General features: G+C 39.9%; 1 long non-coding RNA gene and 1 pseudogene across 1 annotated transcript; both read left to right on the forward strand.

Moving 5' to 3' along the window:
- The first annotated feature begins 3 nt into the window (after positions 1-3).
- On the forward strand, positions 4-554 carry LOC123041601 (uncharacterized). Its single transcript, XR_006418573.1, has 2 exons — positions 4-183; positions 267-554. It is a non-coding gene; the product is annotated as an uncharacterized lncRNA (long non-coding RNA).
- Positions 555-1,576: 1,022 nt separating this feature from the next.
- On the forward strand, positions 1,577-6,689 carry LOC123039286 (uncharacterized; annotated as a pseudogene).
- The last annotated feature ends 10,648 nt before the right edge of the window (positions 6,690-17,337 follow it).

Consider the following 17,337-nt stretch of genomic DNA (forward strand, 5'->3'; position numbering starts at 1 on the left):
GAAAAACGATATTGAAGAGAAATGTCAAGAGCTTGAGGCGTCCTTGCCCAAGGTAGTGTTTGTGTATACTTATCAATTGATTGAGTTTGTTTTAAAATCTTAATTTCGTGTTTCTGTCAGTTTAATGGACCGTGGGGAAAGCTTCTGAAAGCAGGATCTAAAAAATCTTTGTTCGCTGATGAGGTAAGCAAATGAGCTATTTATCAGCCTTTTTTTCCTTTTAGGTAAATTTTTATGTCGCAGTTGACGGTAAACTTTTTCTGTAGGTCGAAAGGAACTCCTATCTTTACACAAGCAGTGCAACAAATCTGGTGTATTACTCTCTTGAAAAGAGTTTTGATATTATTGAAGAATTTATGCAACATGAGTTAGATTAGACCATTAATCTGAGTAACGTGTTTGTTAAATTGTAGTACAACTTCGGTATTACTAGCATGATGCTAACTGAGAAGTGGTGACTTGAAAGTCTAGAAGTGGTGACTTCTAACTGTTAGGCTAGATGCAATCACCTGTCAAATAGTTGAACTTAAATTCAAGTTGTGTACTGTTTTGCATCTTCTAATGGCTTTTGCATCATGCGCCCAGCTTTTTTTTCATCATTCTATATTCTTGGTTAGAGAAATTAACAGGCTTTTGTTTGTTAGAATGCTAGAATGATTGTGGGTCATGGTATAATAGTTACTTTATGCTTGTAGCCCCCCTTTATGCAAATGTTTGGTAGTAGATTGTATTGGATGTTCATGCAATGTGTGCGCCAATAGCAGCCAGCAGGTGTCCAAGGTGACGATCTGATAAAGGTGTCCTGGGCTGTGAAAAGAAGAGGTTTTTTCAAAGAGAGCCAGGGAATGCTGTTTGCAACATCTTTTTATGATTACGCTTGCATGTTAACTGCTGGGCTCTACAATTGCACTGAAATACTGTTGCTCTCGTGCGTTGATTGATATTTACACGGTTGCGCTGTTGTAGTATTTTTGTATGGCAGTGGCCATTTTTGTATTGCATTTGCTGGATGCCAGTTGCCAAGGTACAGCTGCTGGCGCCCTAAATTATAGTACTGGGCACGATTTGGCGCATTGGTATGATCACAACCGAGGTAGATGCTGCGCAAGCTTTGCATCATTAACTACTATTCAAATTAAGTGTTGTGGCAAAAAAACAATGGTGATTTGATGGGCTTTTTCAATGTTCTGACCTTCTGGGGAAATTAGAGCACAAAATGGACTGCACACAAACCTATTTCATGAGCTGACCCTTTTCAGAAACGCCATAGGCCGTGGTGTTGTTGCACTATATGAAAATGCCAACCCTACTCATGTTGCTGCCCTGGTCGAGATGGTGTGTTTGCCGGTCAGAAACGCCAACCCAGCTCGCGTTGCTGGAAACGCCAAAGGGTGTGGCGTTGCTGCTCAAATATGAAAGGCAAGTCCGTGGCGTTTGAAGTAGCTTATTCACATTTGCCGCTTATTTATGATGAAGGGGAGCAATGCAATCTAGGTCGGTGTGTCCAAATAAAACCCATTAACAGTCGCGTGAATGGCGCCTCCTAGGGTAGATAACCTAGCGCTTGCCACGTCGAATGCGTGGGTTGGCCAGAAAAGTAAAAGGGATAAAAAAAAGGGAAAGAGTGGAAAAGTTCTCTAGGGAAACCCTCTCACCTCACGTCTTCCGCCTCCCTTCGCCTCGAGCGCCTCCTCCTCTTACCTGCCGCCGTCTCGCCGCTGCAGCCGTCCCAAAGATACACACTTCCCCCGAGGCAAGCGTGCAATCCCCCGGCGGTCCGGACTGGATCCCGCCATCACCACCAGCTGCAACCTCGTCCATCCGTGCCCATCTCGGCGAGACCAAGGGCGCGCCTCGTGGCCGTCGCCCGGCGCTGCTACTCTGGCCGCCAGGCCTTCGTTCTCCAGGGTGGGACTGCGCCGGGAGCTTCAAGGAGTTCAACACGAACAACATCCGTGATACCTTCCGTCTCCTGCTCCAGATGGGCAATGTCCTCATGTTCGGCGGCCAGGTTCCCGTCGTCACGGTACAAGCCGATTGCCCAAATCGAATTGGTCATTTTATTTGTGAGATCTCATCCGATCTGCTCCTTGTTGTTTGCACAGTAGATGGGACTGATGGCTGGCCAGTTTGCCAAGCGAGGTCTGATAACTTTGAAGAGAAGGACGGGGTTAAGCTGCCCAGCTACAAGGAGACGACGTCAATGGCGACGCGTTCGACCTGCAAGTTTGTAGCAGAGTTTTGTTGCGGTGCCTATAGTCGTTGTCCTCTTTAAATACCCCCTGTTGAATTTCTTCCACATATCTCCTTATCACGACAAGGCAAGTGATAGGTTGTTGGTTTTATATACTATTATGTTGCTATTACTAGGGCGATGTTTATCCAGTGAATCTTATGAAAGCTTCTCCATGAATCGAATTCTTGATACTCATTGGGGTGCCATGACTGATAGTGATGTAAGTTCTTGCATGCTGAAAATCAGTGGCAAGAGCCCTGAAGTGTACTTAAACACTAAAATTGTTAAAATTTGTTTGCATTGAACTACAATTGCAACTTTAATACCCATTTACTTTGTCGATCCTTGTGAATGATTCCCTGGAACTTTTCGGCGTCTCTTATCCGACATTTTTCTATCTCGCTGTCTAATGCGTTGGCGAGACTAATTAGATGCATTAGTGATTTTCTTTTGAAGCATCACTACTAATGTTTTGGAAGCATGCCCACCATGATTTGTAAAAATGACATGTTGAATGTGCTATCTATATTAGTAATGCATCTTCTTATTTCACCTAGAGTAATTCTGTTTAGCTACACCTTTGCACAAATATTTTAGTGTTTCTTGCTTTCACCAGTTGATTTGTTCTATGAGTTACTGAGAGCTACTCTGTATTTTGTTCCTATTGATTTACAGGTTATACTGATGAAACTTCGGTTATCAAGGATGTACCATATATCTACTGAGTAATGCTAATAGTTTGCTCTTTGTTGTCCAATACTTCTAAATATGGATTGGTTGCTCCACTTCATGTGACTCCATGAGAGGTGGGATTAGATTTCCTGTTCAGTTTATGTGTTTCAAGAAAGATATTTGGATAATTTGAGATTGTCATTTATATTTGGATGTTCATTCTTCTCCGCGGGTATATTCCCACATTGAACTGGATTATTGCTATGATTCGGTTGATTCAGACATATTGTATCTTGAATGGCTTTCACCGCTGGGCAAATCAAGAGATGGAAGGTATTTTTTTCAGTGATATTGAAGCACATTGATACTGTTATACGATGCATCATTTCTCTTTTCTAATCTGAATGCGCTTGCGTTCAGAAAATTATTTGTTCATTTTTGCTTTTTGAGGCATATAACAGGATATAACTTTGTTCTTGAAAATCCATTAAAGAGATGAAGATAAAATTATTTGCAATCAAATCTGAGATGCATACTATTGAATGCCAATATTTATGCTAGATCTTTGAATAGTTTAGTGTCCAGTATATGAAGCAGTGAAGTGAGAGCATGTAGTAAAGGTAGGGTAGGTATGATTTTATCTCAAGTTGTGTGTGAAACATCCTAGCAATTACTCATGTGGTTAGGTAATGATATATTTAGGATGGGCCTTTAGCTGCTGACCTGAAAATTAGAAAGCTGGCAGTTTATTTTTATTAATTCCTCTGTTGCCATTTCCTAGAATTTCTTACTTTTTTAATAGGTGTTATGCTTTACAGACCCATGGCACTTGTGATGTTATCTGCTACTCATTTGCAGGCCTTGCGGTTGTCGTTCTCATGGCTCTGCCATTCGCGTTTATGCAGGGTGAGCTCTCATCTGTTTGTCTGTTTACTTGGTCGTTCGTAGAGAATATATTTCTGGTGCTTTGTCTTGGTTGATAGCGTATTCTGCTCTTGCGTTCTTACTATCAAGGAGATGGATAGATATAGATTCTAGGCATGTCCTTGGTCCCTGCAAAGTAGTTCTTTTGCCTTCCATGCTTTATTGGGTACCTTGCTCTTTTCCAACGTTGGTCAGGAGACAAATATAGCATCAAATTGGGTAGCAGAAAATAAGATTTGTTCTTTTACAAGGATTATAGTGTGTCCTATCAACATCTGGTTTCAGAGCCTGTCAGATTGGTTTCCAGTTCATGCTTCTTAGGTTCTGCGGATAACTATGGAGCAATGGACATTCTTTGCTCCACTGATGAATGCATGCACAAAAGCTGTTCCCTCATTTATTTTTCTGTGCAATTCATGATTTATTGCCTGGTAGTGTGCATTCATGTTACCTTTTCGGATTGTTCTTTGGTGGTTGATACAGATGCAAAAGAAAATTTGAAAAGTTGGACCAATGATATAGTGCTTGCTAAAAACAACAACTCTAAATAATTGTTGCAGGTTATTTGTGAGGATAGACCCAAAACTTCTTTCTACATCTATACCTTCATGTTCCTTGTTAAAAGTGTCTTCAAGAAATGCCATCTGTTCACTTATTTCTTTGCTCTTGGCCTTTTCTTCATTTACATGTACTCACTGAAACCTGACATGGCATGTGTAGCTGAGGAGGCGAGCCATCAGTGTGAGTTTCAGGAAGAGATGACAACACAAGCGATCTTGATTGGTAACATGTTGGAATTGTTGTGCATGCATGGTACGAACATGTGCAACACTAAAAAACCAAAACAAAAGTGAGCTTGTGGTTTGCGGTGTTTTCCCTCTGAATTTTCTCTTTACTATGTCCAGAAAGGCATGTTAGTGGAAGAGCATACAAGAAAACCTTAACATGTTAGGAACTTTTTCATGTACTAGAAGGTTGTTGTACAGAAATTTTCTTCTGAAACCATCTCATAATCTTAGATTTCCCATTAGTTGGTTGTTGGTCAGTTCTAAAACTATCTATACATTTTGCCCAAGGAATTTGTTTTCTTGTAGTTCATTGATTATTTTGGATTAACTGAATGTGATCTTCCCAATCTAATATATGTACTTTTAGCTCTAAGGACTAGCAAGAGTTAATGATGCAGGTTGTGATTGTGAATGAAGTACCGGTTGTTGCTAATTTTGTATTTTTGTTTGTACAACTTAGGTGTTTGATGCATTTCTTCTCCTGAAAAGGGATAAGTATCTGAGGTGATTTCTTGTTTGCATGATATTACAGTGTCCTCCTAAAATGTTGATGTTCCTTTTGACCGTGCTAATGTGTTTGTCCACTCACTCGCCTACTATGTTTTATTTATTTTGTCTCAGGGAATCTACTTGGCTTTCAGTCTATGAATATTGAGATCAATATATTTTAAGGTTATAAAGACTAAAGATCATAAATTCATTGTTTACTCTACCAAGTTTGTTCCTCTTTGAGGATGATTGTAGAAACTATCAGTCCATTGCTACTTTGTTTTCAACCTATAGTATATCCCCATATATGTCAAGAGGTCCTTCTCATGCATCTTTTCATTATGATCTGCGTTAGCCTCCTTTGCACCCATTACCTTGAGTTTCAAAGTGAATATGTTGATATTTATGTCATTTGATTCTTGGCTAAATCAAGACTAATCTTACTCTTGAATTTTTCTTGGGATGCCAAGTATGAGACAGGCATGCTTCGGTATTTAGGACAAACGGGAAAGAGTGACTGGGTTTAAACAAAACATATAACAAAAAGTAAAACAATTTAGGTTTGGGGGTTTTCTGTAGGAATTTGATGGGATTAGTGATCAACATCAGGTATTCTATTGATGAGCCGTGTGTTTTATGAAGGATATATGTGTTTTTTTGCAGGTCATATCAGATTGAGTGATAGCAGAGGGTCTCAGGCCTGATGAATGAATGTTGACGTGGGAACAGTTTTTGTGATGTCCAGCTCATCGTCCACTGAGGCACCGCAGAAGATGGTCCAAGGTCTGCTTGTTATTTTTCTTCATTACCCAAATTAGTAGTATCCCTTGACAGTCTTACCTTCAGTAAGATCATTTTTAATTAGTTTTGCGCACTAATCGATTGCTCATGTCTGATAATGGGTGAGAGCCAGTTCAAGTTAGCATGAACACATTAAACAGTTCAAGTTAGCATGCTCTCATAATCCTAGGACTGTATTTGCTCAATAATCGAAGTTACAGTGACCACAAACCTATGATACGATACCGTATATTTGAGAAAAAAAATCATGTGAGTCAATTTGAACTGGGGACAGATCATGATGAATAATGTTAACGTCTTGGCTAATAATCAAAGACAATAACTGCACCAAGGAATAATGTAATTCGAAGTACAAAAAATGTCCTGTTAAGAAATTTCCAGCATGTTTTATACTGACATCTGTTGTCATTCTTATGAACCTCTTCTATCTTGTCTTTTTGATTTGCTTTTGGTCATATGGCTTTCATGTACAGGCAAAGTTAGGCATCTTCCTGTAGTGTGGTCATTGCCATGTTGGAGACTACCATTACTCTGCGATGCAATTTCAAGAATTGAAAAGGTAGCAGAACAAGGCAGTGCTATAGCAACTGCTGTGGAAGGGGTCGATGGGGAAATAGATTTGCAGATAGCCTTTTCCAGTTTCTCAAGGCCACCCATGACATATTCTATTCAGGCCTCTTTGATTAACTAGCTGATGTTATATTTTGGGTCCTTCAGGTTCTCATAGAAAATCTTCGAGATCATATGTTCAAGCCTTCCTTGTTTGTCCACTATCATGATTGAAAATAGCAGGTAAATTGGTACTGCCAAGAATACATATGATGCGAAAATTTTGTATGACTGAACCATTTTAGTATGATTGAATCTTATTATGTGGTACACTTATAACTTGTCTCTAGAAGTGAGAAGGGGCCTAATGAATCTCTGTAAAAAAATTAAATTACACTCTAAGCGCGATTCAGTTTCTAAATATGGTTGATCAAGCATGATATTGAACTCTTACAACATACGCAGATGACCTTATCTTTGTTTCTGGATTGATCGGTCTAACATTTTAACTAATATTTCCAACTAAAATCGCTCTGGAGCGACATTGAGGACCAAATAAGGCGGCCCAATGTGCTGAGAAAAGATAGGGGCGCACAAGATTGCCTCAAGAGGCGCGCAAAGGCGTGCCCCAACCACTAGTAGAGAAGAAATGTCGCGGCTTATGGCGTTACCAAAAGGGACGAATAGTTTTCGAAGAGTTCATTTTGTGCTAAGGTTTGCTGAGAAGATCAAAACAGTGAAAAAGTCATGATTTGATCTCTGCAAACACTGGAAAGGTAAGGCAATTTGATCTCAGCACACACCGAAAAGGTAAGCTACAAAGAGGTTGTTGAAACTCCCTCTGGAACAGAATATAGGGGGAGATTTATATGAGATTTCACATTTAGGTGAGGGGAAAATATCCAACGCTACTCTCATTTAGGGAATGAAAATATCTCACTTTTGACTGCATGTAAAGATATGTCTGAGTATAGGAAAAATGCTATTTAACAAAATGGACTTCAAAAGCCTTCGGAAGATCAAGTGCGACCACCTGTTCAATCTTCTTAGTGAATGGCTTGCCGGGTTATACAACCCAGATTCTCGTGAAGTTTCCAGGGTGTGGCAGGACCTGTTAATGAAGAGTCGATTCATCGTGTGACAGGTGTGCCCCGTGGTGGGGAGGATGTCCCTTACAATCTGCCTACAGAAGCTGATATTGAGTTAGGGATTGAGATGTTTGGTGATCTTGGACATACGCCACCAAAGATAACAGATGTCCTAGAGCTTATAACAAGTTCTGTCAATTTTGATGAGAAGTTCAAGCGGATGTGGCTTATGCTTGCTGGCAATATTGTCATTGCGCCTACTACATCCAACAAGATCAATCCTAGGTGGTATGGTGTGTTGGTATTTTCATACTTGCTCATTTTGTACGGCAGTAACTTTACATCTTGTGGCTGATAACTTACATCATGCTTATATGGTAATTTATTATCCTTTTTCTTCCTTGTCCTTTCAGCAAACCATTGATAGAGTTAAATATCTAAACTGGTCCAAGTTCATTGCTGATGAGCTCCACAAGGCACTGTCAAAGGGAAAGCCTACAAAGGGGTGTCTTCTTTTCTATAATGTTATTGCTGCTGCTTTTTTCTTTGCTCTTTTTTGATTGTATATTCTAACGACATTCACCTTTTTACCATCTTTTGTACATTGATGCGATCGATCTTACTGGTCTTGGTATTGCCTGATGGTGCTTTTGCTATTAACGTTTGGACGAATGAAAAGATACGTGAAGTGCTTAGTAGGGATGTCCAAGCGGAAGAAATTTCTTATGAGAAACTACCGGTAACTTGTTTTATTTTTCTGATCAGTTCATGCACTTACTGCAAATGCATTTGTTTTTCATACTTTTCCTTACTCATTTGCATTCTCAATAATTCACCAGTTGAAACCCCAATTTGGCGTCGATTTCTACTTGTTTGGCGGTCTACAAGGTCTCGAGAAATTCATGCGTGTGCATGTTCCCCCAAACTGCAGTGATGAGGTATGTTGTTTTTTCTTTTTTTGAGATACTCTGGTAAACTGTATATCCTTTTGATGGTAACTTATGATTGTACACCCTGAAAACTCTTTGTATTACACATCTGATTTTTTTATTCATTGTTAACATATGTTGTGTTTATGATGGTAACTTTTGTTGCATTCACATGGTACCTTGTGGCTGTGCAGCCTGATAACTTTTGTTGCATTCCCTAGTACTCATGTTTACCCATCTGAATTTATTACTATTGATAACTTGTGTTGTACTTGGATGCACTATTCAAGATATCTTCCGATATTCCGATAAATCGACCGATTTATTGCTTACCATGGTCTGAACGATAAGATAAATCGGCCAATAAATCAACCAATATGGGGATAAATCGGCCGATATGCCGATAAACTGGCTGATTTACCCCTTATCATAGGTTGACCGATAAGTTTCCGATAAGAGATATCCCCAACATTGCTTGGATGGCATCTTTTGTTGCATTCACATGATAATTTCTGTCTGCGCATCCTGTTTATTCTTTTATTGTGATCTTAGTTTGTGTGTTTTATGTAATTCATGATCTTTTTTGCATCTAAAAATCATGTCTCGTAACTAAATGTGTTCCTTGTATTCTTTGTTTCTTACTAATGAGCAGAAACTTGCAAAGGCTTCTTGTGACGCCTCCGATTCAATCGTACACTAATCATACACGCAAATGTGTACGATCAAGATCAAGGACTTACGGGAAGATATCATAACACAACTCTAGACACAAATTAAAATAATACAAGCTTTATATTACAAGCCAGGGGCCTCGAAGCTCGAATACATAAGCTCGAATACACAAGAGTCAGCGGAAGCAACAATATATGAGTACAGACATAAGTTAGACAAATCTGCCTTAAGAAGGCTAGCACAAAAGCAACATCAATCAAAAAGGCAAGGCCTCCTATCTGGGAGCCTCCTAACTACTCGTCGTCAGCGGCCTCCACGTCATAGTAAGCACCCTCGTGGTAGTAGTAGTCGTCGTCGACAGTGGCCTCTGGCTCCTGGGCTCCGCCATCTGGTTGCGACATCCGAGAAGAATGGAGAAGGGGAAAAGGGGGAGCAAAGCAACCGTGAGTACTCATCCGAAGTACTCAGCAAGCAGGGATCTACACTACATATGCATCGGTGTCAATGAAAAGGATAGTATATATGGACTGAACTGTGGAATGCCAGAAGAGAAGGGGAAAGCCTAGCCTGTCGAAGACTAGCATTTTCAAGCAGCTCCAAGCAGCTTGCAGCAATCAGAAGAGTATAGAATAGCAGTTTATATTTAGCAAACATGTTGTAACATTAGCGCCCATATATCCTTCCTCGACTCCCAGCAAGAAAGCAATCCCGGAGCCATCACATCCATCTCATGCCTCAGCATCCAGTATCCAGTTCTAGTTGTATCAATCGGGATACAACTCCGAGCGTCCGTTACCGTGGAGATGGCTATTCGAATAGATAGAATACTTCCTTGCAGGGGTGCACCAACTTACCCAACACGCTCGATCAACTCCGGCCGGACACACCATCAGGTCATGACCGGCCTCGCCCGATCAACACACCGTAATCCTACCTAGGCTCAAAGTGAGGCCAGCACGCCGGTCTACATCCTAAGCACGCAGGGGTCTTGGGCCCATCTTCCTTTGCACTCCTGCATGTTGCGTACGCGTACGGTGAGCGGACATAGCCTTCCTTATACAAGGCGAGGCGTTCCAGTCCAACTCGGCGCGCGCCGCTCCATCGCTGACGTCCGTTGAGCTTTCGGCTGATACATACGATGCATATTGCCCATATTTATTCCTGCGTGGTGGTTAGTGCGAAAAGGCCATAGGCCTACTCGGACCAAATATCCAAACCGTTAGTGTCTTGATAGTGAGGTAACGATCAATGATCCATGATATGTGGTCCCGTCGCCCCGTCTCACAGACTTGCGGCAAGGGCTAAGAATGCCCGGCCGCGCCGCGTGGAAAACTTGCAGGTATCCTCCAGATCAACCCGACTTCACATCACTCGCGGGTACCCCTCGGGCCGACCTGATGTCATCATGGCTTTGTGGTAAGTCAAAGTAACCGTGTGTCTGAAACAGCAAGGGGGAAACCTGATGAATCACCCTCGATGGATTCCCACTCGATGCAACCATCAAGGTGGACTTGGAGGAATCACCCTCGTTGGCCCACAATTGAGGGGTTGCTCGACAGAGTCATTATCGGGAGTGGTCAAGGAGGAATCACCCTTGATGACCATGACTGAATAGCTACATTACATGGTTAACATTAGAAATGCTGATGAGGTATCACCCTCGGCACTCGATAGTAACTCTGGAGAGTCGTACAACTAAGGGGGGTGATGTGCGGTGTCGGGGCCTGGATGTCGATCACGTTGATTGAGTCATCGAACATAAAGCAGGGCAACTGGGACAAGGTGGGGGTCACTGATGGATCTCTAACCAGCCTATACTAAGCAGTTTAGAATAAGGAGGTAAGGTACGGCAGCAGGTACAAAAGCAAACTATGCATCAGAATAGGAGAAATCAATCACGGTAGCAAAATCTAATGCAAGCATAAGAGAATAGAATAGGCGATATCGGAATGATCAAAGGGGAGGCTTGCTTGGAAGCTCTGCTAAAAAGGAAGAAGTGTCGTCGTCGACTGATAATCCCAAGTGCAAGGAATCATCGTAGCACTTTCCAAAGGTGGAAGTGATAAGTATGGAGTGTCGAACCCACAAGGAGCTAAAGGTAAGATCAATATTCTCTCAAGCCCTATCTGCCACTGATACGACTCTACGTGCACCGGACATTTGGTTCCAACTAGCAACGAGAAATAAAACTACATTGTGGGTATGAAGAGGATAACATTGTATGATACCGGAGAGCTAAAATATAAAAGTAGGTGCAGTTATCATAAAGTTAGAATATATTACTAAATATTATAAATAGCGAGTGTGGAATAATGGTGGATCGGTGTGCGGAATTGTCCTAAGCAATTGTTAACAAGACCGGTAATCACTATTGCAGTTTCATATGAGGGAGAGGCTTAAGCTAACATACTTTCTCTATTTGGATCATATGCACTTATGATTGGAACTATAGCAATCATCCGCAACTACTAAATATCATTACGGTAAAACCCAACCATAGCATTAAAGCATCAAGTCCTCTGTATTCCATACGCAACAATCCCTCTTACTCGGGTTTGTGTTTCAGTCACTCATCAACCCACTATAAGCGAATCATGAACGTATTGCAACACCCTACAGTGGGAATCCCTCACGCTTGCGCAACACGGAGGGCACCATAGGATAGCACCAAAGTAAACATACAACTCATACCAATCTAGATCATCAATCAGCCCAAAGACAAAAGATATCTACTCAAAACATCATAGGATGGCAACACATCATTGGATCATAATATGTGGCATAAAGCACCATGTTCAAGTAGGGATTACAGCGGGTTGCGGGAGAGTGGACCGCGTAAAAGAGATGATGATGGTGATGATGATGGTGATGTTGATGAAGACGATCACCGTGGCGATGATTCCCCTCCCGATGGCACTCCGGCGCCACCGGAAGAGAGGAGGAGAGGTTCTCCCCCTTGTGCTTCCTCCTCCATGGTCTCCACCCTCTGGTCCTTGGCCTTCATGGTGATGATGGCCCCTCCGGGATACTCCTCCATGGCCACCGGTGATGATGGCCCCCTCCGACAGGGTGCCGGAGAGGGCCTAGATTGACTTCTCATGGCTACAGAGGCTTGCGGCGGCGGAACTTCCGATCTAATCCCCGTTCTGGAAGTTTTAGGGTACGAGAGTATATATGGGTGCAGGAGGTACGTCAGTGGACTCCCGGGCTGGCCACGAGGTAGGGGGCGCGCCCAGGGGGGTGGACGCGCCCCCCACCCTCATGGGCAGCCCGGGACTCCCCTGGTGAGCTTCCGGTACTCCATGGGCTTCTTCTAGTCCAAAACTAGGTTCGGTGGAGTTTCAGGTCTTTTGGATTCCGTTTGATATCCCTTTTCTTCGAAACACTAAAATAGGCAAAAAAACAGCAATTCTGGGCTGGGCCTTCGGTTAATAGGTTAGTCCCAAAAATAATATAAAAGTGGATAATAAAGCCCAATATTGCCCGAAACAGTAGATAAACTAGCATGGAGCAATCAAAAATTATAGATACATTGGAGACGTATCAGGCATCCCCAAGCTTAATTCTTGCTCGTTCTCGAGTAGGTAAATGATAAAAAAGATAATTTTTTGATGTGGAATGCTAGTAAGTGCTTAAGTTTGATCAATGACAATTCCAATCACTTTTTCTAGCATCTTTACATATCATAACAATAGTTCATCTCATAAAACTTTTCATGATCAAGTAACAAGCAAGTCACAAGTTTAAAGTATGGAACATAAACTTTCTTAAAAACTAACAAACAATATTCTCAGTCATCAAACAATTGCAATTCATCCTATTTTCAGGAAGAGTCTATGTTAAAGCTTTGATTTAGCAAACTTCACATACTCAACTACCATGTAGTCTTTCACAATTGCTAACACTCACGCAATACTTGTGGTTATGGAGTTTTAATCGGACACAGAGAAAGATAGGGGCTTATAGTTTCGCCCCACAACATTTTACCTCAAGGGTAATGTCAACAATAATAACTCATGCTCCCCTACATCCAATTAGATATATATATATATTAGGTTCTTTCCAACATGCTGGGCTTGCCAAAGGATAAAATGAAAAAGGAAAGGTGATGAAGATCACCGTGACTCTTGCATAAGGTATAGGCCCTTCGCAGAGGAAAGCAGAGGTTGCCATGCGCTTTTATGGTTGGATGCACAAAATCTCAATGCGAAAGAACATCACTTTATATTGCCCCTTGTGATATGAACCTTTATTATGCAGTCCGTCGCTTTTATTACTTTCACATCACAAGATCGTATAAAGCTTATTTCTCCCACACCAATCAATCATACATATTTAGAGCAATTTTTATTGCTTTGCACCGATGACAACTTACTTGAAGGATCTTACTCAATCCATAGGTAGATATGGTGGACTCTCATGGCAAAACTGGTTTAAGGGTTTTGGAAGCACAAGTAGTATCTCTACTTGGTGCTAAGAATTTTGGCTAGCATGAGGGGGAAAGGCAAGCTCAACATGTTAGAGGATCCATGACAACATACTTTATTTCAGATATAAGAAAACATAACTCATTATGTTGTCTTCCTTGTCCAACATCAACTCTTTTAGCATGTCATATTTTAATGAGTGCTCCCCATCATAAAAGATGTCCAGGATAGTATATTTATATGTGAAACCTCTCTTCCTTCAATATTCTTTCATGAATTGTTCAAGTGACCAATTCTACGTTTGCTAATTTCAATAAGTTTTACTACCCATACTTATTATGTGTGAAGTCGTTACTTCCCTTGTTACAAGCATATGAAACATATATAAATTCAGATTTATGACATTCAATTTATTCAACCATTTACTCATAAGATATACATGAAGCACATGAGTAAATGACAAACTACTCCAAAAGATATGAGTGAAGAACACTGAGTGGTTAAATAATTAACTAGCCATGGGAGGATTCTTTTTCAATCAATATTTCAGATCCAATGATTTTATTCAAACAGCAAGCGAAATAAAATGACATTGCAAGGATAGCACACAACATGTGAAGAAGCAAAAACTTAGGTTCAACCGATACTAACCGATAATTATTGAAGAAGAAAGGTGGGATGCCTACCGGGGCATCCCCAAACTTAGATGCTTGAGACTTCTTAAAATATTATCTTGGGGTGCCTTGGGAATCCCCAAACTTGAGCTTTTGTGTCTCCTTAATTCCTTCAATATCACGGTCTCCCTAATTCTCAAAAGCTTCATCCACACCAAACTCAACAAGAACTCGTGAGATAAGTTAGTATAAACCAATGCAAGAACCTTATCATCCTCTATTGTAGCAAATCATAAAAATTATTATCCAACATTGCATACTAAATGTCTCTGCATATTTAATACTCCTATCCTCAAATAGAATCATTAAACAAGCAAACATATGCAAACAATGCAAACATAACAGCAATCTGCCAAAACAGTACAGCCTGTAAAGAACGCAAGAGTATCAATACTTCCCTAACTCCAAAAATTATGAAAGAAAACTCCCACTGTAGTAAATTTATCAGAGCTCAATATGCAAAAAGTTTCAACACTTTATGATATTCTGATTTTTCTAGGGAATTTTTGCAACAGCGGTAAACTTTCTGTTTTCAAACAGCAACATGTAGACTTGTAAAATAAGCATGGTAAAGGCTATCCTTGACTTTTTTATTGAAAACATTATTCTAAATAACAGCAAGCAAATACTAACAAAATAAAATGACGCTCCAAGCAAAACACATATCATGTGGTGAATAAAAGTATAGCCCCAAGTAAAGTTACTGATGAACGAAGACGAAAGAGGGGATGCCATCCGGGGCATCCCCAAGCTTAGGCTCGTGGTTGTCCTTGAATATTACCTTGGGGTGCCTTCGGCATCCCCAAGCTTAGGCTCTTGCCACTCCTTATTCCATAGTTCATCCAATCGTTACCTAGAGCTTGAAAACTTCATAACACAACACTCAACAGAAAACTCGTAAGCTCCGTTAGTATAAGAAAATAAATCACCACTTAGGTACTGTTGTGAACTCATTCTAAATTCATATTGGTGTAATATCTACTGTACTCCAACTTCTCTATGGTTCATGCCCCCCGATACTACTCATAGATTCACCAAAATAAGCAAACAACACATAGAAAACAGAATCTGTTGAAAACAGAACAGTCTGTAGCAATCTGTATTAAACGTATACTTATGGAACTCCAAAAATCCTACCAAATTAGGAAGTCCTATATAATTTGTTTATTGATCTACTGCAAAAATAATCAACTGCAAAGCACGTTTCTGTGATTTATGAAAACTAATCTCGTGCGCGCAAAGTTTCTGTTTTTTACAGCTAGATCACATTAACTTCACCCAAGTCTCCCCAAAGGTCTTACTTGGCACTTTATTGAAACAAAAGCTATAAAACATGATTACTACAGTAGCTTAATCATGTAAATACACAAAAACAGAAAGGGTAAATATTGGGTTGTCTCCCAACTAGCGCTTTTCTTTAATGCCTTTTAGCTAGGCATGACGATTTCAATGTTGCTCACATAAAAGATAAGAGTTGAAACATAAAGAGAGCATCATGAAGAATATGACTAGAATATTTAAATATAACCTACTTCCTATGCCTAGGGATTTTGTGAGCACACAGTTTATAAGAACAACAATCAACTAGCATAGGAAGGCAAAACAAGTATAACTTCGAAACTTTAAGCACATAGAGAGGAAACTTGATATTATTTGCAATTCTTACAAGCATGTATTCCTCCCTCATAATAATTTTCAGTAGCATCATGGATAGCAACTTTGTTCTCATACTCAATTGGAACCTCTTCCGAAATAGTGGAATCTTTACTAGCTAAAGTTGACACTCTTCCAAATCCACTTTCATAAATATCACACTAAGATTCAATACCTCCAAAATAGTGGGATTACTAATTTCTAAAGTTGACACTCTTCCAAACCCACTTTAAATGATAGTATTATTCAAACTCCAAAATATATAAGTGAAGTTCATGGAGCATTCTTCAATTAACATAGACTAACCAATATCCAAACTCAAAATATATAAGTGAAGCACACGAAGCGTTCTATAAAACCATACTCAAAAGATTTAAGTGAAGCACAAAGAGTAATTCTGTAAGATCATACTCAAAAGATATAAGTGAAGCACATGAAGCATTCTATAAATCAAAGAAGAGATATCTCATACTAGCATGACTCTTAAAGAAAAAAGAAAAACACAAAGGACACAAATCATGTGAACAAAACAAAAACCGAGGTATACCGATATTTGTTGAAGAAGAAAGATGGGATGCCAACCGGGGCATCCCCAAGCTTAGATGCTTGATTATCCTTTGAAATATTTACTTGGGGTGCCTTGGGCATCCCCAAGCTTGAACTCTTGCCTCTCTTTATTATTCTCACATTGGTAACTCCTCGTTCTTCAAACACTTCATTCACAAAAACTTAACAAAAACTTTGTGAGATCCGTTAGTATAACAAAGCAAATCACTACTATAAGTACTGTTGCAAACCAATTCATATTTTGTTTTTGCATTATAGCTACTGTAATATAACTTTTACATGGCTTAATCCACTAATAGAAATTGATAATTTCATCAAAACAAGCAATCAGTGCATCAAAAACAGAATCTGTCTTAAACAGGATAGTCTGTAGTAATCTGGAAGTTTAGTAAACTTCTGTAACTCCTAAAATTATGAAATAAATTTGACAATTTGAAAAATTTGTACAGAAGTAATGTGCAAAAAGTTTCAGACCCATTTGACTTTCGAAATAAAAATTTAAAATCACGCACTACAGCTAAAGTTTTTGTTTTTGTTCTGCACATAGTAAACAAGCAATCTAATCATCCTAAAACCAAAGCTTGGCACATTATTTTTATAATACAATGAATATATACAAGGGGATAATTATTTACAGAGAAACTTCCATGAAAAATTCTACATTGTTTCCGTGAGCATGAACACAAGTGCTCAAGGTCGACCCTCACTTCTTCAATGCATAACTTTTCAATCACTTCTCTTTTTGAAAAACTTTTTAGGCATAAGAGGCAAGTAATTTTTTTTATATTTTCATTTTTAGTTTTTTTGTATGTTTCACCCACAGCTAAACAGAAACAAAAGGGAAAAACAAAATTTACTTAGTGAAGAA

Source organism: Triticum aestivum, chromosome 2B, assembly GCF_018294505.1.
Source record: "Triticum aestivum cultivar Chinese Spring chromosome 2B, IWGSC CS RefSeq v2.1, whole genome shotgun sequence".
Lineage (NCBI taxonomy): Eukaryota > Viridiplantae > Streptophyta > Magnoliopsida > Poales > Poaceae > Triticum > Triticum aestivum.